This window comes from Apis mellifera, linkage group LG8 (genome assembly GCF_003254395.2).
Source record: "Apis mellifera strain DH4 linkage group LG8, Amel_HAv3.1, whole genome shotgun sequence".
In the NCBI taxonomy this organism is placed as follows: domain Eukaryota; kingdom Metazoa; phylum Arthropoda; class Insecta; order Hymenoptera; family Apidae; genus Apis; species Apis mellifera.
In genome coordinates this window covers 1,250,198-1,274,987 of record NC_037645.1, presented here as the reverse complement: position 1 = coordinate 1,274,987, position 24,790 = coordinate 1,250,198, and the positions used below count along the sequence as shown (strand labels likewise).

The following is a 24,790-nucleotide window of genomic DNA, read 5'->3' as shown; positions in this document are numbered from 1 at the left end:
TCTCTCTCTTTCTCTCTCTCTCGCCCTCCCTCGTTCTCCCTCGCTCTTTCGAATTCTCTCGCTGCTCTCCTCTGCCTCCCGCCCTCTTGAGAAAAGCGCTCGGCTGCGAACCGTGCCGAGTTCACAGTATCGTATCCAGCCTGTACGGGTACCCTGTTGTCAGAGTCAACGACGCGCGAACTGCGTGTTGTCATTTCACTTTTCACACCGGCAAAAGTAGTGGAGGAGTTCGCGCGCGCGAATCGCGCCCTTCGTCGTCGTGTTGCACGTGCCCTTTTCTCGCGCCCTTTCCTTTCTCCGCGCCACCCATCCATGTTTTCCGTCCGTGCGTTTCTTTTTTTCGTCGCTCGCAAGTTAGACTCATCTTCGCTTCTTGTTTTTCTTCGTTCTCAATCTCTCTCTCTCTCGCTCTCGCTCTCTCGATCATTATTCATTCCCTCTCTCTTTCGCTCTCTTTCTCTTTTTCCTCCGTCTCCTCGCTCCGTCTTTGTCCCCCCTCCCCTCTTTCTCTCTGTGTATCTGTCCGACTCGCTCGCACTCGAGTGATATACACGCGATATATTCGTTCGGGGAGAATAGGGAGCGGAGAGGGGGACAGTTGTGCGTATGCGTATACGTGTACACACACGCTCAACATACGGAAGTCGAAAATGTGACGAGTTGGTGTAGAAACGTGAGTGTATCGTTGCGAATATATACGTGTATTAGGGAAAACATGCTTGCAGCTTCTCCTTTCAGCGATCTCACGTATTCGGGCGCGACCGCCAGGAGGGGAAAAAATACGTAACATAGACGAGAGAATGAATAGGGAGCATTGTTGGTATCGTTTCTCGTGTATTGAACTCTCTGCATCGGAGTTTGCATCGGTGGCGCAATAAAATTTACGTCGACGGGAAGTTAACGTGACATCTATGTGTCGCATCTGTATTAAGCACGCCAAGTATTGGACATAAATTATTCCCAACAAATCTACTTAAATTTCGACGAGCTACAACTACTATTACTACTATTACTACTACTACTACTAGTGAGTGTGAGAGAATTGTTCGAATTGGTCTCGTAACGAACGCTGACCTTTGTTATCGCGCTCGACGAATTGTTTTTCCGCAAAAGTTCACTCGAATATTTATCTCGTGCGATTGGTCGTGCGATCGAAAGGAATACGAGTGGAATAAAATTCGAAATAGCACGGTTAAATTTCTTGTTATTCCGATTTTTGCGTTCCATACGTAGCCACAATCGGGGATATGACTTCTCTCGATTTAAATTTTTTCTTTCCGGACAAAAGGGTACAGGAGTAGTGGCGCGAGCGAGCGAGCGAGCGAGCGTGCGTGCGAGCGAGCGAGACAGCGAGAGAAAGAGAAGGGAGAAAGAAAGAGAAAGAGAGAAATCGCGCTCGGCGAAAAAGACGAGGAGAAAACGGAGAGAGAGAAAGAGGAAGAGTAAGACGGATAACACGAAAGAGACAGAGTGGGAAAGGGAGGGAGAAACAGCGGTCTCGCGCATCTCTGCGCGCGACGAAGGCAACTGAGCTTCTTCGGACCTCAAGAGACTATAGTCGACTATTTTAACTTGAACACTATGTTTTGTAGCGTATCTTGCCGCTGACTCGGCGGAAACCGTGTATTGTTATCTCCAATTTTTTTTTTTTCCGCGCACCTCCTCATCGTGAAATTCATCGATATCGTTGGAAACAATTTCGACCTACCATTATCTTCGTAATTCGCATTCGTCGATTTTTACAACGCGAGATCGAGTGTAATCGAATGTCGCCGTTCGATCCGCGATCGCGTCCGGACCTGTGGTCGCAGATCCGCGAGTAACTATCAAAACATCGAATTTTTTTCGCGCGTGTTTTCGTAGAAAGTTTCCAAGTTGTGCCAAGTGTGTCGAGACAGAGCCGTTAGAGTTCGAATCAAATTTGTGCCGCGTGACATCAACGATAAGTGATTCCCGTTTCGGACCCCAACGTTCAACAATTATGAATCTTCGCATCGTATCGACGAATGTGTCGCGCAGCTTTAACAAGTGACTTCGTCCGAATCGACGAAAAAACGTACGTAAAAATATTTATCTTTAGCCTTTTTCTTCGTGAGAATCGGAGACAAAATAAATAAATATGTGTATACGCGTATATATATATATAATGTGTGTGTATATATATATATATATATATATATATATATATATATATATATATATATACACATATTTTTTTTTAATATCGCGAGCTATAAAATAATGTTTTCCTCACGGTCGGTATTTTGACCTGTGACGGCCGGAGCGTATCCGTGGATGGATTCAAAGGAAACGCGAATTCCTTAACAGGATGACATTGCATCGGGATCTCTCGCCCCTGGCCGTGCAACGCGCATAGGTCAGGTTAGAAACCTGTGCGAACGTTTCCGCGACGCATGTTGCTCTTGTGTGCGCGTCGCGCGTTAGACAGAGAGCATGCTATCGAGGTAACGAAGCAGAAAGATCGAAACAGAACCACGAACAACACAACAAGCGAGAGGGAGAGATGTAAGTACGGTTAACAGGAAAGGAAGGAGGATGAGGCGCGAGAGTGAGAAAGGAAAGAGAGCACGCGGCAGTTGGTTGTAGCGTGGTGTAGCGTTGAATTCGTACGGGTGACTGAATGGAATGAGTCGTCTGTGGTTGTGCGGGGAAGGGTGAGGGTCGGACCAATAGAGTCGGGAGTTTCGTCAGAGCCGCGAAAGGAGGGGAAGTGGCGTTGTCGGGAGGGGGAAGCTGACGGACTTACACACGTGCGTTCGAACATACGCTACGCGTACGCTCGTTGCGTTCGCGCAAAACTTATACTCTGGTTGTACTCTGCCAATCCTGGTCTAGTAATGGAATTGATTTAACGATAGTTACATCGATTTCCGATCGATTCACCATATTATCTCACTCGATAAATTATCACTCGAGATAATCAATGAGACGAATCGTTGACAATTTTTTACTCGCATATTATGTTATTACATTTTTATAAATTGCATATACAAGTACAAAGTGCGATTATAATATAATATTCGTGTACATAAATATGCTATAAAAAGAACAGAAAAAAAGAAAATAATATTGGAGATCGCAATAATATTCGTATTTGTCACATCGAGTAGACACTGATGTCAAAGTTCATTCAGTAGTATCAGTAGCGGCTGGGAGAGCGTCATTTCCATTGCTTGTCCCGTGTGCTACGTATACTATACACGTACGTACTCGCACATACTCGCGTATGTATACAACTCGTTTATTCTGTCTCTCCATGCGTAGTACGCGCGAGTGTTGGGAAACCAGCTGTGCGAATCGATTGGTAGAGGATTCGATTTTTCTCTTTCCCATCGATGCTGCGGATTGATAAGTAGTCACGTGACCAGATTTATTCAAAGGATTTACCGGGGAACAACATTCGTTACGTTGATTTCGACTCGCAATTTCGACGTGAAATTAAGAGATGATTTTTGTTTATTACAAAATTCAAATTCGTCTTTCTCGAGATGGAATTTTTATTTTATTCGAACTTTCCTTGACAAACACGTTTTTTTACGTTTTCTTTGTTATTCAAAATTCACTCGAAGCGTGTCTATAAAAATTTTGCGAAATGATATAACAATATATATATATGTGTGTGTGTGTGTATATTGAGATTTATTGATTAATACGAATCTTTTTAATTTTTTTCCACTTTAATCATAGATTAATATTTATGTATTACACGGTTATCGTAGAACAGAGTGATTAAAACATTTTATGCATAATAAATTAGCATTTTTTTTTCGCAAGTTTGTAATTGTAATTGTTAATAATGATAAATAAAAAAAAATAGAATGAATAATAATGGCCAGATAAAATTATAATATGTTAATTATTTAAAAACTCGCAATTTTTTCATATCGATCAATTTTTTTTTTTTTTGCTCGGAAAAATCATGTAATGCTTTTTATGTAAATTACACGAACAGAATATGCTTGGTCATTGCATTATACACAACAGGAGTTTACGAGCAGTTAACGATAATCGTGGATACGATTGGAATAATATAGCTACAAATAAGAACTGGTACGAAATATATATTCATAGCTATTTTAAAGTTTGTTCAACTTTAAAAAAGGAAACATTGTTTTTAAATTACGATTTGTTCTCCTTCCTTTTAAAATTACAAAATGACGAGACCCATTGCTCTGTTATATTTCGTATAACAAACTAATTAGATTTACGTACATATTCGATTTATCCTATCCTATATTATTTTAATGAAAAAAGAAAAAAAAAAAGTAATATACCAAGTTTTGCCATCTAATCAAACATTTTCTTTAACAGGATACATTCAATCGTACACACGTACAATTTTTATAAATATTATCTATGATCTGTAATTAAATGCAATTACATAAAATCCTTGTATGTACCAAGAAGTTGATGATTTTTATAATTGAAATCAATAAGATTTTTTTTTTTTATCGTGAATTCTCTGTAATATATACACACATATATATACATATATATCAATTAAAAAGAAAAAATCGAAGAGAGAGAGATTATACGTGAAATATAAAACGTGTGGATTTTCTAGGACAATGGGAAAGGTTAGAGAAGTGAATTGGAACACTTCTATTCTGGGTAACGGTTTGACGGCCATCGTTGTTATTCTCATTAAACGCGGCGAACTCGAAGTAAAAGTGTAAAAGGCACGGGTCATCCGGAGGCCGCAAAAAGGGAGAGGCTTTACTCTCTGGAGGAATGCTCTGCCGGATTGGAGAATCTCCATCCGGTAGGTCTCGAAAACCTGTTGCATTTTAACGACGCGACCGATTCTTTGGAAATTCGAGCTTGGAAATTGCGCTCGAAATTTGTAAATAAACACACGCACACGCACACACACACGGATCGGGAAAAACTTGATTTATATATATATATATATATATTGACGTCAAGGCATCGGTCGATGTTTTATCGGTAAAAATCATTAAACTTCTCGCGATGAATATGGAAAAAACGATTCGAGAGAAAAAAAACTACGCGTTATCTAGGTTTAAAGTTTTTTACGAGATGCATCGGATTATTTCTTTTATTCCCCTTGTTTGCATTTTATGCGATATTAAATTACAATCGAAGGAAAGGTCAGACAATCATGCCTACCGTCGAGGAGCATATTCTCGAGTAGATAGAGTAGGAAATGCGCAGAAAACGGTTTGATACGTTAGATCAAGAGGAGTGTGTAAAATTTTTATCGCTATTTAAATTTACAATCAAAACAAAATTTTTCGCAACGTGTAATTCCTCGTGTTAAAATTCTAAATGTTGGAAGTAAACGAGCACGTAATAATACCACGTCAAGTGAAAAGAATTAACAATTAAGATCGTAGATTTCTTTAATTCGTAATTTTTAATAATTCTCTAAGTTCTTTCGATTCGTCGTATTTATTAAAATGTTTCTTAATTACCGCTGGAATAATTAAAAAAAAAAATGAAAAGGAGAATGATTACGTCGATCGACATTTCTGAGAAATAACAAATTTCATTCGAGAGAAACATTTCATCGATCCAATAATATATATATATATACACATCCGCATGAATCGAAAAGTCAATTAATCAGTCATTTATACGATCATCGACTACGATGATGTAACAATAGCTACTAAAAAAACAGCAAATAATGCATAAGCATACGTATATTGTACATTGACACGCGTATATAATTCCTTGTACTCCATAATTCATAAAATATCGAGCGAATCACTTTTTTGCGCGATCATTCGTTTGCGCGATTTTTCTCGATCGATAAAGCCGCGGAGTAACGAAAGGAAGAACCACCGCACAAACAAACGCTTATATTAAATAATTCGAGATAGATCCTGCGTGTAAAAGAAAAAAAAAAAAAAAATGCTCGAATTAATCGCGTCTCCGGTGTGCAAAAGCTTCGCGAACCACGCGCCTCTACCTTGCCCCCTTCTTATTTATAACGTGTCAATAGCGTATCGTGTTACTTCCGGTTGTTAACACCGATCAATAGCGTATATCTTACTTTCACGAGAACCGAGTCCGTGCACGAGTAACGCGCTTCGTTTTTAAATTTAAAATCACTTACCCCCCCCGTTATATTATTACATTTCCACGAAATTTTTCCTTTCTTGTTTCGTTAAATCGGAAAATTTCCTTCTTCAAATTTATTTTGGCGAAACTGTATCGAGGGGGGCCAAGGTGTTTACGAAACGGCTTCAACCGGGCAAACAAGCGTTCGATCCCGTTCGATCGCTTCGAGTCGAAGTGAGCACACTTCCGCCGTTGATTCTGGCGTCATTAAGAGCGAGGCAAGCCTCAGGCTCCGAAGTTTGCCGCCGCGGAATGTGGCCGGCTCGTTCGTTGGGATCGTTCCACCGGAAGTTCCCGCACTCTTTCCTGCTCTCGTGCTTTGAACTCGCGCCGCTGCGTTGGCCCGGCGAGGAAAGGGTGGGCGAGGGGAGCGGAGGGGGAGAGGGAGGGAGGGAGGGAGGAGGAGTGGGGGACGTACGCGGCTCGGTCGGTAATATATACCCGCGATACCCGCGCGATTCTGAAAAGGGATAGGCACACGCTTCTCTCGGGGCCTCGCCTTTTAGCGCGAGAGGATTAAATTCGAAAAACAAGTTCGTTCCTCGGCGAAGGACGTGGCCCGGTCTTCCACGCACGGAAGCAAAGATCATGACGTGTTTTTATATCGTCCCGGGGCTATTTATATGTTGTACACGTTCCAAATTTTCTACCCCCCTCCCCCTTTCTTTCTCTGCACACGTCATAGAAATTATAATGAAAGTTCACACGAAAGTTAAATAGAGATGGCTATTTTCGATGCATCTTCTTCGATGATATTATACATCCATATATCTAGGACAATTTCAATATTTGTGTGTGTGTATATATATATATATATATATCGGATTTCGCTTGACGACGGTCACGGAAGATTAAAATGCTTCTCAACCCCTTTCTTCTTTATCGTAGAATGAATTAATTCGTTTTGCCATCGGAGAAACCATGATCCATCCTTTCTTTCAAGAAAGATATACGATCTAACGGGAATATTTTTTTTCGAAAACATTCGATTTTTCCAAAAGAGCACTTTTACTCACTCGAGACGGTTTAAATCGAGAAAGATACCTCGTTGGTATCGTCGTGCTCTCGGTTTTCTGCGCGCCTGTGAGATGCACACGCGTCCTGCGGCGTGTATACATCTCCGACGAAACACCATAGGAGAGCCAGGACGACGTAGAGCTAGAACGAGATGGTGGCGGAGACGGAGGTGGAGGAGAAGACGGAGAGAAGGACGAGAGAGAGGTGATAGCGGCGGCGGTGGTGGCGGCGGCGGTGGTGGTGGCGGCGGCGATGGTGGTGGTGGAGGCGCACACGTACACGTATACACACAATGGTGGAAGATGGGAGATTTTACAAAAAGCGAGGCAGAGCGGCCCCTTTCGTCGCGCGGCCGCGGCGGCGGCGGCGGGGGTGGGGGAGCGGAGCGGGGGCTAGGGAGAGGGCGGACGACCTCGACGATGATACGACAAAAAATCAGATGCACGGCCATTGGCTGTTCTCAATTCGAATTATTGGCTTCCCCGGTCGCCGTTCGTCAGAGCCTCCCCGACCTTCTCGATACTCTTTCTCTCTCCCTTTTTCTCTTTTCCTCCGATCTCTCCTACCACTTTCCCTCCGCCGCCGCCGCCAGTGCCACCGCCACCGCCACCGCCATCTCCTCCGTCGAGCCTCCATCTCCTCCCTCGCCCCCTTCGGGAATGGGCGCCGGCGAGAAGGGCCGAAAAAACTTGGAAAAAAAAATCCAATTTCGTTGCCATGGTGACCGGCGTGCGTTGACTTTGATAAAGATCCCCCGAACGAGCCACCTCCGCTTTTCTGCCTCCTCCGCCTCTTTCTCCTCCGTCTCCTGTGCTCCGTCCTCTTCATCCTCCGCCACCTCCTCCTCCTCCTCCTCCACCGCCTCTCGCTCCTCGGCCTCTTCCTGGCTCGGGCTTGGCCTACCCTCCGCCTCGCGACGCCGTCTCTTTCGCAGTTTCTCCGATTGTACGCACGCTCGTCCTTTTCTTCCTACGTGTATGTGTATACGTGTATGTATGCGATATATCCTCGTATATCGCGCGCGCGCGCGCGAGAGGGAATCCACCGGCGGATTCGGGGGGGATGAGGCCTCGGCGGTGGCTCGGTTTTGGTTGACCCATATCAAAAGGGAGGAGGTGCCTCCGGGACGTTTCGCTCGCCGGACTCGTTGAGTGGTTTGTTTGTTTCGGGCGCATCGACTATCGGAGAAAAAAATTTTATTTACGAACAAATGTTGCCAATAATAGTTGCCAAGAATCGAAGACGCGCGCTTTCTGACCGGCAAGGGACAAAGGATAAAGGGCAGATCTATTTCCAGGAGGATAAATGCCTCTTTTTCCTTCTTCCCCTAATTCTCTTCTAAATTCTCCTTTTCCTTCGCCAAGTTCGAGTAGAAAGTATTCGATTATTTTTTCGACTCGTAAATCTTATTGTACTAAAACTCGAAAACTATATATATATATATACTTTTCCAGCCCTTTCGCGATGAATAAACGATCGTGAGTTACCGGCAGATGCGCGTCCCTAATTCCAGTCCGTGCATGCGAGCGGAAACTTGTGCGCGCCAGAAGGCCGGGCTTGGCTCTGTATTCTTGAGCAAGCGTGGGTGTACGGGTGTAGAGGGGGGGAGGGAGGGCCGCGTGTCTATCCCCACCGAGGATCGCGTCTGATTTTTATTTCGAAAAACTTTTTTAATAAAAAAGTTATCCGCGCCACCCCATGCCGGTCGGCGGGTAGAGGCTCGGCTTATACACGGCCAGGTGTATTCTATATAGGTGGTCGGGAGAGGGAGGGAGGGAGAGAGAAAGGGTGAAGAAGGGGGAGGGGCAAGCAAGCCACCGGACCTCGCATTAAAAGTTTCACAGCGCTCACGATATTTCATAACTTTCCTATATTTCGAAAAACGTGCACAGTCGGCTAGTCGGATCCAGACAAGCCCCGGAATTTGTGTGCACACAGGCCAAGCCTTCCTCCCAACTTGTGCGTGTGTATCGCGATCAAACACGTTACACGTTTAAGGGAGAGAGGGGGGGAGGCTTGCCGCGCGAATAGAGAGCCCTGTTACACTGCCATCTCTAACTTCTCTTCTCCACCTAGAGCCACGTACGTACGTACGTACATATATTTTCGCCTCCTCGTCAACAACTACGCTTCGCCCGTTTCGTTCCTCTCCTCTTTCTTTCCACCGATCCTTCGCATCTCTCTCTCTCTCGCTCGCTCCCTCCTCGATTGTTTCTTTGTTCGTCCGTCTCTTTCTGCGCTTCGCCTCTTCCCTTATCGCGTCCCTTTCTTCGCGTTCGTTTCTCGTTTCTTTCATTACGTTCGCTCGCTAAGAATACGGTTTAAAGTAACTAGAGCTGGTTGCAGCGGTGCTCCGATCGATCGTGTTTCGAAACGTGTTGGAATCTCGCTCGCGATCTCGATGATAATTGTAAATATACGAGAGTAGAGGTTAACGTTCGTTGATTATATTCCTATCTAAATTGTTTTTGTCGTTTTTTTTTTTATCTCGATCATGCCTTTTTCTTCCTTCCTCCCCGATTCGAACTGTATATATATATATATATATATATATATATATATATATATATATATATATTAACGTAAAATTATTAATCGTTTCAGAAAGTGATTTTTAATCGTTTAAAACATGTATTTGTCTATATATTGTCTATATATATACAGCGTGTAATTAAAAATTAACGGGAGAATAATTCTTTCTCACGGAAAGGAAGAAATTTAAGACAAATACATGTTTTAAAAATCACTTTCTGAAACGATTAATAATTTTACGGGGAATAATAAACAATTAGTCTCGATATATATATAGTCGATCTTGATACAGTTTATCTTATCTGAACGTTCGATAGAAAATCGAGTTGCAAAAGATACATTGTGAGCAATATTTGAAATGGCCCAACTGGTTAAACGCCTCGTCTCGTCGTCGGAGTAGTACAGTCCCTGGTATGAATCGTATCCGTCCTGGTTCGCTCATAATGAAACGATACACGGTTTCGCACCGTGTGCGACTACCCTCGACGATACACGCCGACGATGACACGCCGGCGAGTCAGAGTGCAGCTACATGTGACAGTTACATACAGCTAACCTCGTATTCTCATCAGTCTGTGTTAAGATGCTTTTAACCATTGATGGTGCTCGTGTTGGCAATGCTTCTGTCGGTCATTCGCATTCGAGTATCAACGAAATAAATTGCCCAGTGAATCTTGATATTCTCGATCCTGTCCGGTCAACCTTTCATCTTTGAAAGACGTTCTCGCGTATATTTTTTTTTCTTTTTGAAGTTGAAAATATTCTATATTTAACACACGTATTTATTCCTATGATGAGTCGTTGAACACTTTCTCGATATATATTTATTTAACTGTCAATTAATTCTCGAACGATCATTGTACAAGGTGTTGATGTAATATTAATAAGAAGGGTTCGATTGGAGAAATTTTGGCAAAGATAGAGCTCTCTAACGTAAACTCGATAAATAAATCGATCAACAATGTAGAAAAATACTTTCGTATTCGTTTTCATTCTTCACCGCGAATATATTAACACCCTGTACATGGACATTTTTCTGAATTGCATTCACGGATACTATTTCTGTGGTTCGGCTTCAGGTAAAACCTGATATGTCGATATATTTTTCTAATTTTACACTACGACGATTTTAACTGTTTGTCCAGTTGTGAAAAATGACGATATTTTTAAAAATACAGTTTCTTCTTCCGGTTAGTTGCAGTTACATTATTCGACGTAAAAGAAAGAAAGTCCATATCTCGAATCAGATCGAACAAAATTCCATTCTCCGTTCTTCGAATAAATAATTAAAATCAAACGTACATCCTTCTTTCCTCCACTAAAAGGATACATCGGTTCGTTTAAATCCTTTTCTTTTCTCCCTCGAAATGAACGCTCGACTCAAAAATGGCTCCGTTTAAATCTCGAATTTTTCCATCCTAACTCCCCCATTGTCTTTTCCCTCCTCCAATTTCAATTTTAATCGTGAACCGAATTACTCTGCCGGATAATCTCAACCCTCCCCTCTCTCTCTCTCAGAGATCGAACCTGCAGAGTTTTAGATAGAAATTTTCTTAAGAGGGAAACGAAATAAGTACAAGAACAAGTAGTGGCATGGAACGTCATATCGTTTTTTTTAACCCCCCTCATTCCTAAACGTTTCATTCTTCTTTTTCTCGGTCGGCTAAGCTGGAATCTTAGTGGGAAGAGGCTACTCGTTCCTCGATATCTTGCTTTTTTTTTCTCTCTCTCTCTCGAATTCGAGGAGGGAACCCTTTGAGGGTGGCAGCGAGGATCTTTGTCGACCTCTTCTTAACCCGAGCGCGTTTCTTTCTTTCGGTCCATCCCTCTCGATTTCGACGAGAAATCGTCCGCTACCTGTGGACCATCGTCCCTCTCCTTGTTCCTTTTGCAATATCCTCGTCGCGTGTTTCAGCCACGGGAATAAATCCACCGCTGGTCGAACCGATGGATGGGATTCCTTTTAAAAAGGGGAATGAAAAAATAGACGATTCGAAAGAAAATTTCATCCCAGAGGGAAACCGAATTTCCGCGTCGCGGAAGAAACGAGGCTCTCCTTTTAAACCGAGCGCGACCGACTTTCGACTTTTCCAAGCTTTTCTCGCCCGCGACGACGACGAGGCGCGTTTAAAGGGATAGGGTAATTCGGCTAGCCGACAAAAGTGAAATTTCTCGGCTTTAAAGGATCGAGATTCTCCTTTCCTCTAAGGAAAATCTATACTTGGCCGGCTTAAAAATAAAGATGGCCACGATTTATTCGAAATAATTAACGATCGATTTTTTATTCGTGGATGAGGCATTACAACAGGTGTCCAACAAGAATATATATTTATTATAGTTTAATGAAAATTTGTTTGTTATCGACGATTCGTTTGTTTTTTTTTAGAACAATTCTCCGAGTGATCCATTTTTCGAATCTATTTTTAAAAAAATTTACAAATTTTAAATTATATATATATATATATATATATATATATATATATATATATGTGTGTGTGTCGTTTGAATTAATTGAAGAAAAAAAATAACGAAAATTGCGAGGATGGCAATTATATTTAATACGAATTTGATCGGAATCGTGGTTTTGTTCCCAGACGTGGAAACGCGTAGCTCGAGCAACGGGGCTTCTTACTTTCGCACGATAGATCGCGAGGGAAATGTAAAAAGGAAAAGAAAAAAGGAAAATGTAAAAAGTCGAGTATCGACCGCGGGAAAATGGGAAATTAAAAACGTGTACCACGCAGCGGACCTCTCTTTCCTTTTACTAGTCCGGTTAGGAAGCTAACGGAAGTTTTTCTGCCGTCGTGTTGTGTGCGCGGGCACGTGTGTTGGAGCGTGTGCGTGTGCCGCGTATGAGTAACGGTGAAGTTGTAACACCGTCCTCTTATCGCAACAGATTTATCGATTTGGCCGTTTACACGCCGTTCAGTTTTTGCTTGAACCGCGAAGAAACGTTAACCTGTCGTTGAATTTAGAGAAGTCTGGCTTTAGACCGTTAAATAAAAACGTTTGATTCGTTCTACTCGGTATAATTACAATCGGTAAGTATAATCGGCGCATGCGTGATCCGTAATTATGTTGATGCGCATTCAACCCGCGCATCATATTTTATGGCATCCTTCTCTAGTTAATTGCGTCGAAGTAAGTTGATACTTTTCGCCAATTTTCAAGCAGTGTAGAGACGCGTCGCAACAAATATTAAATAATAATAATAACAATAGTTATTGTAACTTTGTGTTTATATCGTGGTGGTTATATTATACAGGGCAAAGAGGATGAAAGTTATGCGCAAAGAGGCACGAGGTGATTTCTCATGGAAAGATAAGAGGAATATATGGAAAGCAATTTTTTCGTTTGAGGTTAGTCTGTGGAAAATTACATTTAAAATTTTGATACGTGCAATCAGTCACAAAAGTATTCGTATTACTTCAAGTAAAAACATTTCTTTCGATGAAATCTTGTTAATTTTTTTTAGAGGTTAGTATCAATCTTTAAAGTTTCAATTCTTTTTTTGTTATTTTAAACGTGACTTTGCAATGATATCGGATAATGTTAAACTTTGAATAGTTTAGATTCCATCTATTAAAATATCTTCAGATTCGTATTTTAAAATTATATTTTAAAAAATATTTGAGAGAAATGAAACTTTGAGAGTTGATTCTTTCGATAGAGATGTCTATTGAAAAGAAATTTATATATAATTTTTTTTACAATTCTAAAATACAAAGATTTTTATTATTGAAATTATATGTGATTATATATTAATTAAATTATTAACCGTATACATATAGCCATATAAATAAGCCACGAATAAATCGAAATTTTAAATTTAGTGATAAAAATTAATTACACGGTTGATTACACTCAAAGATTTGAAAAAAATCAAAGCAAATTAATGGAAGTATATGGATAGAATTTTTGCATACAGTAGCGAAAGTAATTAAAAATGAACTTGGGATTATAATTTTTATCTAATTTGAAATTCAACGTGTTTCCAGAAATCCTCGGTTCAGAAACGTAAGCGTGTTTTTACACACGGATGATAACCGTGGAGAAGCAAAGCGAAAATTGTTGTGCACTCTATTTGTGCACACTTAATGAGTTTGAAAAGTATTTACACATCTAGTTCATCTCGTTAACGCGTTGTCATTGTCAAACAAATTTGCAAAGCCTTCTTGCGATCTTAAGCGTACTTGAAAACGATGACCATGAATAATTGGCGCTTCTTCCGTTGACCGGTAAAGTTTTGAAAAAAAAAAATTGGCAAGATTTTTTTTTAAAATAATTAAAAGAAACAATTATGTGGAACTTGGCGGATAAAAAAGACTTTTCCAGTAAAAATTCTACGATTAGAATTATATATCGAAATGATATATACGTCTAATTACTTTTTACGAGTTTAATCATTCGAAGGTTGATTAAGATTGATTAAAAAAAATTACAACGATCATAATATTTAATAGTTTGTATCAGATAGTTAGATGATAATTCAAAGACATTGTATATGAAATATTCAAAGTAAAGCATTCGTTATAATATTTATCGATTGTTGGTTAAAACTTTGGTTAAAAGATTGTATTTCTTCGATTATATTTTACAAAGGTATAATATAAAATTTCCAGAAACATTCTTGAAAAAGTTAAATCGATCAATTCTACTTCTTTAAAACTTTCAATTTTAACATATTATAAAAGAAAAAAATACGATCGTCAATTTTTCAAAAATTTTTAAACAATACAATCGATTACTTTTTCTTCTCTTTGAATTCAATTGAACGTGAAACGAAACAATTGAAGGAACAATCGGAGAATCGAAAAAAAAAAATTCAAAAAATTATCAAACTTTATATTCATGCAGAACGATCCATTGAAAGTGCAGATTAGTTTCTTCCCATGGCATTTTTAGGGAATATTCTGAAATATTTCAATTATACTCTCTCTCCCCCTCACATATACTTTATCATATATATATATATTCTCAAAAATTCAATTTTACGACTTTACAGAAATGAAAATACCACCGCTTACTCTTGTTTCTTGTTGCCTGAAAAGCAAAACACCCGTGAGTGCATGGTATACCTCCGGCATCGAGGTCACTCGTGTCTCGACCGGTGTTTAGAACGCGAACGAAGTGCTCAATTTCACTTCACCGTGGTAGGGATAAAGAAAGAAGAAGGAAGGAAAGAAAAAAAAAAGGAAGTCGAGATACGGGATACGGTTTTAAGCGTGAAGCTGGTCCGTGAAACACGCGTCGTTAAGGATGGAGGGGAGAGAGAGAGAGAGAGAGAGAGAGAGAGAGAAGTGGGCGAAGAGAGGCCAAAGGAAGTCGAGCCTCCGAAGTGTGATCGTGCAGAGGAGAGGCGAACGGTAGCCGGTACGAGATCCGTCCAGTTAGGACAGGTCATGTCACGCCACGCTCGAGGATTCATGCCCCTTTCAGCGGAGTTACCGCGCACTTTTCAAGTGGATCCCGTGTCTGTAGTTGTCGAACGAGTGTATATACATATATATATAGGATGTTTGAGAAAATAATATTCTCGAAAAATTGAAAGTATTTAAATTATCTTATTTATTTACTATGGATTTTCTTATTTGTGTTATCCTATTTTATATTCTTGATTTAATCTCTCGATTAAGAATCTTTTTTATTATTATCGTCTTTCTTTTTCTTTTCCAAATATTTTTCGTGACGGACAAAGGAAGGTTGATAAAAACGGAGGAATGTAAAGATCATTCTGTCGGCGCGCAAATTATCGAATTCTTAAAGGGAAGAATATTTTCGGAAATCCCTTGCCCTTGATCGACATCCAAATTTCGAAGAATACTTTCTCGATAACCGTTTATACATTTAACCCGTCCCGATTTAACCCTGCTCGCCAATTTAATTTCGCACGATAAAATAGAATCTAAATTAATAAAAAATCCGCTCAACGTCGACAAGCAACAAATCTATATATATAATGCTCGTAATCGCTATCTAAATTGCCCTACCTCCCCATTATAAATAATTAGAAATAATTATTCATGAATATATAGATAATCGTAGATTCGTATTGGAACTAGGGCGGGAGAGGAGCAAGGGAAGGAGAGGGTAGATGTTCGGATAACGCGTTAAACATCGTTTCTTCTGGATCCCGCCGAACGGGACAAGGAGGGTAATACCCTCCTTGGTATCGTTAGCTGGCGCAAGCTACGCAACGCAACGAGCGGTCGTTCACGCGTCCGTGTCGTTTTCAACACATGGTTGTGTTGTGGCGCTCAAGTAGCAAGTGACAGAGGAGGGTGCGGATAGAAACGGGGGAGGGGATACGTATACATGCGCGCGCGCTGAGATGCTCGGCTCGTTTCGTGGGGGGGGGGGGATGAAGTTGGCCGACGAGAGAAGCCTAGGAGAAGCGAGAAATGGGGGGAGGGAGGGTGAGTGATGGTGGGGTGCGCTCTCGAAAGGGTGGAGTGGGTGCGGGGTGTCTCTTTTGAGCCGCTGAACTTTGCCAAGTTCGAAACCGTCCGAGGCCGGTGGCGGACTCACCCTCTGACGTGCATTCGGCTTTCACCCTTCTTCTTCCTCCCCTTCTACGCTCCCCTACGCTTCTCTCTCCCTCTCTTCTTCTCTCCACACAGTCGTCTCTCCCTCTCCGTCTGTTTCTCCCGCACCCGCTATCTCACCCCCTCTCCACAACCTCTCCGCCTCGAACCGCGCGCTTCGCCGTACCCTCTCAACCGTCGTGGTATTATGGAAATTTTGAACCAATTCGAAAATCAATAGTCCCTGCCAGGAAGCCTCGAGGCGGCCTACCGTTGCAACCACGCTCTTCCACTACTAGAATGTATTCAGGACCGGAGCGGCGGTGTTTTTTAACGCGTTTAAGCCTCGCGTTTCCCGTCATCCTCCGACATTTTGGTACCGGCACCGGCAACACGGTGTGTTTTGATCCCCGCGGTGGGAATAAAAGATTGGAAAAGGAAAAGAAACGAAAATGAAGATTCTTTCCCCCTCTCACTCTCTCTCTTTACATCGCGGAGAGAGAGAGAAAGAAAGAAAGGAGGAGGAGGAGGTCAAAATCTTGGCAACGTTGGAGGCTTTTTCATTTGATGCGCATCGGATTCCGGGACGCTTGGAATCGCTTCGGTTCCCATGAGTCTTCGCGGCGATCCGAGGTAAAGGGATAGAGAAGGAGCGAGGCGGGGCGTCCCGCGGGCCCCCCTCCCCCCTTCTTGGTGGGGAGAGCTTTTTTCGTTTTACAAACTGGTTCAATTTTTTCTGAAAAAGCGGGTGAACACCGCGGAAACCGGTTGTGTCTACGCCGACTCTCGGGACCCGGCTCTCGGCCGCCGAGGTGGAGGCGTCGGAGGGGAATGGTCTTCTCTTCGGAGCTCCAGGTTCGTGTAGACTCTGCTACGTAGCCCCGTTCAACCGACGTATCCTTCTTCTTCTTCTTCTTAATTGAACCAACCCGATCCCATTGTTGTCTGCGAGAGAGCGGCGCGCCGAAAATCCAATTCCCTCCCGAACTCCCCCCCTCCCCTGCCCGTCCAACGACTGTCGACGTCCGTCTGCGATGGAAAACCAGTAATTGCTGAAATTTTTCCAACTTTCTTGATCAACTTTCTCGCTTCTCGAAACTTTCATCCCTCCTCTTTCCTTCTAAGTTGGAGTAATTGTTATCTGGAAGCTCGAAAATGGGATTTTTGGAATTTGTTTCGTACGAGGGGGATAATTCTTTTCTTAAATGGGACAGCTATCTTCTTTTCGGTTTATAGTAAGAGGGAGGAAAGGAAAGAGCGATCTGACTATAATTATGATAATAGTGGCGAAGCTTTAAGACGATTTGGAAAAGGCTTTTGTGCATGACACACTTCTCCCTTTCGCGAAACCTAGTCTGGAGAAGCCAACGCGAAGTAGGTTTCCATTAGCAACCACGTATTATTATTTACCAGCCACGCTCTCCAGAAGTCTCTTTTCAGTACCGTAAGCCTTGCCTTAGCCTGCGAATGTCAAAGACGGAAATTTCATCGACGCGAGACCTAGTTCAGGAGGGGGTGATATCTCTCTCTCTCTCTCTCTGTATTCCTGATGTTTTATTTTCGGAATTGTTGGTATCGGCCAATCGATACGAATGCTCCTTCCTTTCGTCCGCCAATTGACGTATCTTTTTCTTCTTCTCAGGCTTGAATTTTTATAAAGGAAAAAAAGAGAAGGGATAAAAATTGAAAAGCATTTTTTTCATTCCCTTTCGTCTTTTTGAATTCTGGAAAAAAGGTCCCATTAGGTTTGTATTCGGAGAAAAAAGAAAAAAAAAAGCAGAGTTCCAGAAAGAGGGGTGTTCCGAAAACAGTTGGGTTGTAGAAAAAACTTTTTCTACGGGAAAATTTTCTATTTCGAAAAGCGCGTTTTATTTTCGCCGCTGCATCCATTTCTCCCCTCCGTGTGCCGAAGATGGAGGGGAAAAAAAAAAAAAAAAAAAAAAAAAGAAAAAAGGAGAGAATGCAACGAACCGATGAACGGGTCGAACAACGTTGCCCCAGATGGATTAGTCTACCTTCGTACCTTGTGAAATTTGTTTATTTTTCACGCACCGAAATCCAAAAAACTTTTTTCAAACCGATCGAATATGGACGATGAATCGAGAATAATCTTTCACGGAATACAAAGAAATATTTCTCGAAGGAAAGATAAAATTTATCACGTCGCATATTCTAATTTTTATATAGAAGGAAGGAATCCTTTGTAGAGGAATAAACTTAATTACGATTCGTTTTTAAAAAGAAATCTACCAGTTAATTTGTCAAATTTAAACATTGAAAAAAAAGAAAAGAACAATTTATCCTTTATCCTTTATTCTTTAATCTCGTATGTAATCATACGTAATTACGATTAAAATGGCTTTACGGCTGTCAGGTTTTTTTTTACTTATTCTACCTGAGAAAAAAATGATCTTTCGATGATTCGTTTTCAAATTTCCATCGTCCATATTCTTTATTTTCACGATGTCGTACGACCTCGTTTCTCATTATGAAAATTTTTATATATTATTCCATCCCGTACGATAAAATAATACAACGTAATAAAAATTAGCAAGATTAATATAATAATGTTATGAATATCATAATAATAATAACAATATATCTCGAAGGGGTTGAAATAAATCACGGGTCCTTTCTGATCGAACGAAAGGAAAAAATGTCTCCACTTCCGGTCCTCGAACGAGAGGGAAACCAAAGTAAAAGTTTCGTCGTAGTCTTTGACCGGGAAGAAAGACGTGTGCGAAGATCAGTGGAGTATGTCGCCTGGTAATCGTCGAGTGCACTTGACTAACGCTCGCTTTAGCGGATCTCGCTGAAGATCTCGCACGTTCGTGTGCGCGGCGTGTACGCACACGCGCGATTACGCGCGGTGGCTCGATGAAGCGTAACCTAATACAATATTTTTTCTCGTTTTGCATACACGTAACTTGTTGTGTATAAATGTTACGTGTGTACTTGTGGTTTTGTTATCCATCCGAAGATGGATGCTTTTTTTCATCACCGATCGCGGCGGTCTTGCCGATTTTTTTTAATTAACAGAAAAGTCGAAAAAACCGCACCGCCGCTTTTTAACCGACGAAAATTCGTTGAAAATTGGCGAGAGGAGGGAAAAAGAGATCGATTTGGCAGTGACCTCGTGGCAAAGTTAGTTGCCCTGATAAAGATATATCGACGAGGTAGATTCGTCTTGTATTTGAGGATATGGAAAAATTATTATTATAATCAAAGGAACGTGTTTGAGATTTTCAAAATAATTTCTAATATTAATCGTACGGATAAAAGTATATTTGATTATCTTTCCAATACGAAGAAAGAAATATCGATTCTTATCTCTGTAAGTATAATTTTGAAAAAAATGATTTTTTTTTTTTATATCTCGATAATAGCATTGTAACACGATTGTGAGCAAAATGGTGTAACGGTTCATCGATATGATTAAGAGAATGCAAAGTGATTAATTTTAATCGTAAAATTTTCTACTCGTCTATGATATCTAAGTTTTTTATATACAAGTTTATACGAAAGAAATATTCTATATTAAGGCAACTGGCTTTAATACACTTGGAAGAACAGCTGGTCACCGTCTAATAACCGGAAGTGGTGGTAACGCTCTGCGGAGGAACGTGAAACATGTATACCGTGCATATATATATATATATATATATGGTTTAACCTTGGAGCTTATCGTCGAGAGAGATTCAAAAGTATTTTGTTTTTACGCTTTTCTGATTAATATCTTTGCATCTTATTATATGCACTCGTTGCAACATAATAATGTTTTTGTTTTTGGTAAAATGATTACGATGTGAATGTCGAATACAGTGAAAAAGCAAAAGGTCATCTTGTTCTCATGGAAACACTTACTACCAGTGAATATAATAATGAAACGAATAAATTATTAAATTGCTGCATATGAAATAACGAATATTTTACTCCGCATATTTTCTTCTACGGATAGATATACATATTTCTCGTTATTAGAAATTTTTAAATCTTTATGCGATTCCTTTGATTCAATTTTTAAATTCCAAAGAAACCAAAATTATTAATCAAAAATTCATTTTTAGATTCATCAACCCGATAAAAATTCGGTCGAAAAAGATCGAAGATCCAAATCGTTCCTTCCGCAGAATTTGAAACGTGTTTCGGTCTATTAAATTGCTAGATAAAGGATGCCCTGGTTTAATTTCCATCGATCCGACCAATTCTTCGATGAGAAAAAAAAGGGAAAGAAAGAAAAATATCCAATTATATCTCAACGACAATTTCTCTCCTCGATGTGAAGAAAATAAGAGCGCAGAAAAGTACAGGTCCAAAAATCATCCCCACCACGGAACTCGTGATTCCAGAGGAACCACTTGTGGCTTCCACGCGTTACATCGCGTCTCCGGACCGGGATGTTTCCGCAACGAGGAGCAGTCCGCAAAGCGCGGCCAAAGATAAGCGATATCATCCGCAACAACAGAAATATTGATACATTAATTGTGTTGTATTATTATTGTGTTGTAAATTTGCGTAGAAAAGAAATTGGATTCAGGTAGCTCGGTTCCAGCTCGAACGTTTCTCGATTGTTCTGTTTCAGAATCGTTTCGCTCGCACGCGAGCGTCGTCGTCCCTCGTTGCGTGGTATTTTCTATCCGTCTTCGTCGCTCGTTCCGCCCAAGAGGTGTCTCTCTCTCTCCCCTTCCTTCGCCCGCTCATCGATTTGCGAATCGCTCGGTCCTTGTCGCGGAACAGGTCAGACCTTTCTTTTCTCGCCTCTTTGTTATTTCCGTGGTCGAGAAATTTCCAAGGACACGCATTTTCTCTCTCTCTCTCTCTCTTCTCTCTTCTCCCCTGAAAAATAGTGCTCGTCTCGAAGTGACCGACCGAAGTTCCAACGCGAAAGGTTATCGATACGGTTACGTATTTCTCCGGCCGGCGGGGAATTAAACGATAAGGCCTACTTGTAAAATTCCGATCCTTTCGAAAATACATCGGCAGTGCAAACAGATCATTTGCATCGAATCATTTTCTCCGTCCTCCTCCTCGTTTCCTTTTTATTAAACTCGTTCGTCGTAGTAAAGAAGCGGTCACGTGGTCTATTTGAATGAAATGAAAAATTGTTTATAATTATAGAACTATAGTTGCAGGGAAATTATTTGGAAATTATATGAAAATTGTCTAGTTTATTTAATTAGGATGTATCGATGAATTGATATGTAATATGGATAAAAAAGATATACGAAATCTTTTGAAACCCAAATAAAAAACAATATTTGTATAAATAACGAGAATCTCGGGACGATATGAATAGTTTATAAAAAGAAAAAGTTCGGTTTTTTGCAAATCGAGAAGATAACCGCGATTGCCACTGGTTGAAAATTTATTAAAATTTCAATTTTTAACGATAGAGAGCAAAAGAGGAGAGTGTAGTGTATTTATTCCTTAAAAAAAAAAAAAAAGGAAAAAAGAAAGAAAGAAAAAATAAACAATTATCGGTTTCCAGAGTTTCAAATTTCGAGATTTTCCAATATTAAACGAAGTTTCGAATCCCAATTTCCCAACGAATCTAAATATCAAATTTCGATTCATTTTTTAGAAAAAGGATCGATCACCAAAACGTTAGATAAATTTCAATATTAAATTCCCAATAGCTTAGAGAAGAAAAAAAAATGTTATTTTCGAACGAAAATAACAACTGGAAATTGCCGATCGCGCGATAGGTTATTCGGATGCGAATAATCCGGCAAGGTTGCGCTCGGTACACATCGTCGATATTCGGACCTTTCCGTTTCCTTCGCGTCTCTTATCACCGATTAATGACGCACGCCGCCGCCGCTGCATCCAGACTCTCGCAAAACAAATCCCCACCCCAGCCCAGTTCCATAAAATCGTAATATCGGTTGCATAGGAGATAGCTAGTGAAACTCGGTGAATACGTACGCGCGAATGGTAAGGCGACGGCCTTAAAGCGAGGAAAGCTTGACGCGAGAAAAATAAAGCGAGAGAAAAGAGGGGTCGAAGCTTAAGTGTAAGGTCTCCTTCCCGGCTGAACGTATATACACGGTACGCGTAGAGAGGAGGGGGGAGGCAGAGAGAGAGAGAGAGAGAGAGGACAAGGCGGCGCGGGGCATAGGTTGAGATCGCATCGCATCGGTATCGCATCGGATCGCGCGTCCTATCGTATCGTTTCGTATCGTATCGCATCGTATCGTAGGAAGAAAAGCGATGGTGGGGGGTGGTGGTTGGCGATGGCAAGGCGGGGAGGGGACGGCGTCGGCCTAAGAAGGGGCTCTGGCAAGGGGAGGAAAAAGCTAAAAGGAGGAGGGATACACATCGAACGAACGGAGGAAAAGGAGGCAGTGGCGGCGGCGATGGCGGCTGGTCGAGCAGGGGTAGGCGAGACGGGGGAGGCCAGAAGAGACACAGAGGACGGTTCCGTGGCATTTGTAGCATTGTAGGTCGTTGCGTTTTATAACGCGACTCCTTAATTTCCGCGACTGGCTGTCCGCGTTGTCCGCGAAAAATCGTCCCGTAATAATCGTTACCTCTCGTCGCCGTTCTATTGTCGCTCTCGTCGTTGCGGTGTGCCGTCTTCGTCGCTGGTGTTTTGTGTGCGTGCGCGCGCGTGTATGTGTGTGTGCTGTTCGCTCGCGTCGAGTTTCGTCGTCGTGGTTGTGCGTGCGGTGGCTCGTCGTTACGAATGCGAACCTCCTTAAGCGGCGATGAAGCGTTTACGAGGACGCGGCTGGTACCCTTAATGGACCCACGAGGCTTTTTTGCTCGAGCCTTCTTCGTTTTCCATGGTTTCTGACTCGATCGCGGACGGGAACGGGACAAAGAGCGGCGCGCGCGTGGTCGACGCGTGGAAACGAGACTCTCTGTACGCGGTAATTGCATATAGTGTGCGTCTCTCTCTTACTGTTGTTGTTGTTGTTGTTGTGTTGTTGTTGTTGTTGCTTTTTCTGCGGTTACGTGTCCATGTGTATTCGTCTCTCTCTTACGCGTGCCTGCTGTGTGCCGGGATACTCTCGAACGTGTTTCACCCTTGTCACGATGATCGTTGGAGGCACGTCGTAACGCGATAACGTTGAACGACGTTGACGAAGGAAAGAGCGATCATTTTTTGCCAGATAGACGCCATGTTTTTCCCGCGCCTCTTCGAAACAGGTGGCAATTATTGGTGACGACTATCGCGTAGTAGGTACGTGGCTGTCCCGGACAAACTTTTATTTACCTCAAAGTCTATTAAAATCGTTACGTTTTTTCAAGCTAAAGAAAACAATCCTTAACTCTGCCAGTTTTTTCGTTTCAACCGTTTGAATCGCGAGTGTCTTGGTTACACAGGCTCGACCTCTTCTTCTCGAGGCATCTTGAACGTGACCAAAAAGCTCTTCCCCTTGTTTCCTTTCCCTTTTACTTTGGGTGTCGTCGTTTACTCGTCGCCGCTGTTCTCCAAAGATGAAAGCCAACGGGAAATTGTGGCTCTCGCGTAATTCGGCCGCGTTCGAATACGTGACTGTTGGAACGCTTTCGCGTTCTTTGTCAAATTTATTCGGGAAAAAAGACTCGTATACGTATTTTCCATCGTTTATATAACATATAATACGATTTTTCGTTTCTACGTAACCGCGTCAAAATTTCAAATTTCTTTCGATTCGACGGTTGTCTGCTCCCGACTTGTTGTGACTGTGAATGATTAACGAGTCCGCTCGCATACGCGTTCCCAAGTGGCGCTTAATTGCGCTAATCGCGCCATGCATCCGATCGACGTTCGATTTGATTTCCATTTCTTCCAAGTCTCGCCACTCAACACTTTAACCCACTTTTAACTCAGACGTGGTATTTATAATAGCGGCGATTCCCCGCTAGAATTAATGTATTTAACACAGACGGCATATACGGTCATGTCATGGGTCCTAGTTCAGGAATAACCATATAATAACGTGATCCTCCAGATATTGCACGCGGTATTAAATATTGCTACGTGTAATTTCTTAGAGAAGAAATTATAGAAAAATTTGCGCAATATTTTCGAAGAAATTTTAAATCGGAGAAGATTTAATCAGTCTTCCAACTTGTTGTATTTTATTAAATAGATAATCTTAGACTTAGTTTGCAAGATTTTGAATTTCTTTTGGAAGCTTGATCGATCAATCATTTCTAGAAGCAGTCAAAATTCTCGAGAGAAAGAGAGAGAGAGAGAGAGTTTCTTAAGAAAACGAAAGATGCGTCGATATCCTTTTTTGGAAACCTGTTGGAGCAATCGCAATTCCATGCAGTGGCAACACGTTCTACCTGCAATGAAACGCAATTGGCGAGCGAGAAAACAATTCCGGCCGCGTAATTATACATTTTCTTTGATGTTCGCATTTTTGGCGCGCGCCAGCCGGAAACAAAAAAAAAAATAAATAAATAAATAAAAAAAAGGAAAAATAGAAAATAAAAGAGAGAGGATGTTTCGCGAAGAGGAGACGCGTTTTACGCCCGGTTTTTCGAAAAGAACCAAGTAACGTTTTTTCCCCCTCCCCTCTGAAACTCGCGGAGTTTACGCTTTTAAGTCGATTCCCCCCATCTCCAAATTTCCCTCCCTCCTCTTCTCTTCCAACTACGAGAAATATCGCGTA

At 41.5% G+C, this 24,790-nt stretch overlaps 1 protein-coding gene across 10 annotated transcripts in view; it reads left to right on the top strand.

Moving 5' to 3' along the window:
- The window catches only part of LOC551432 (zinc finger and BTB domain-containing protein 20), an 80,111-nt gene that overhangs the window by 18,048 nt on the left and 37,273 nt on the right, over positions 1 to 24,790 (top strand). Inside the window, exons 1-2 of one of the 10 annotated variants that reach the window (XM_016913559.2) lie at positions 451 to 673; positions 739 to 2,056. The exons of 2 other annotated variants lie outside the window; for them this stretch is intronic. The gene's annotated coding sequence lies outside the window, so the exon portion shown is untranslated. 7 more of the 10 variants (XM_016913569.2, XM_006558196.3, XM_016913564.2 and 4 more) reach the window with 7 other exon arrangements.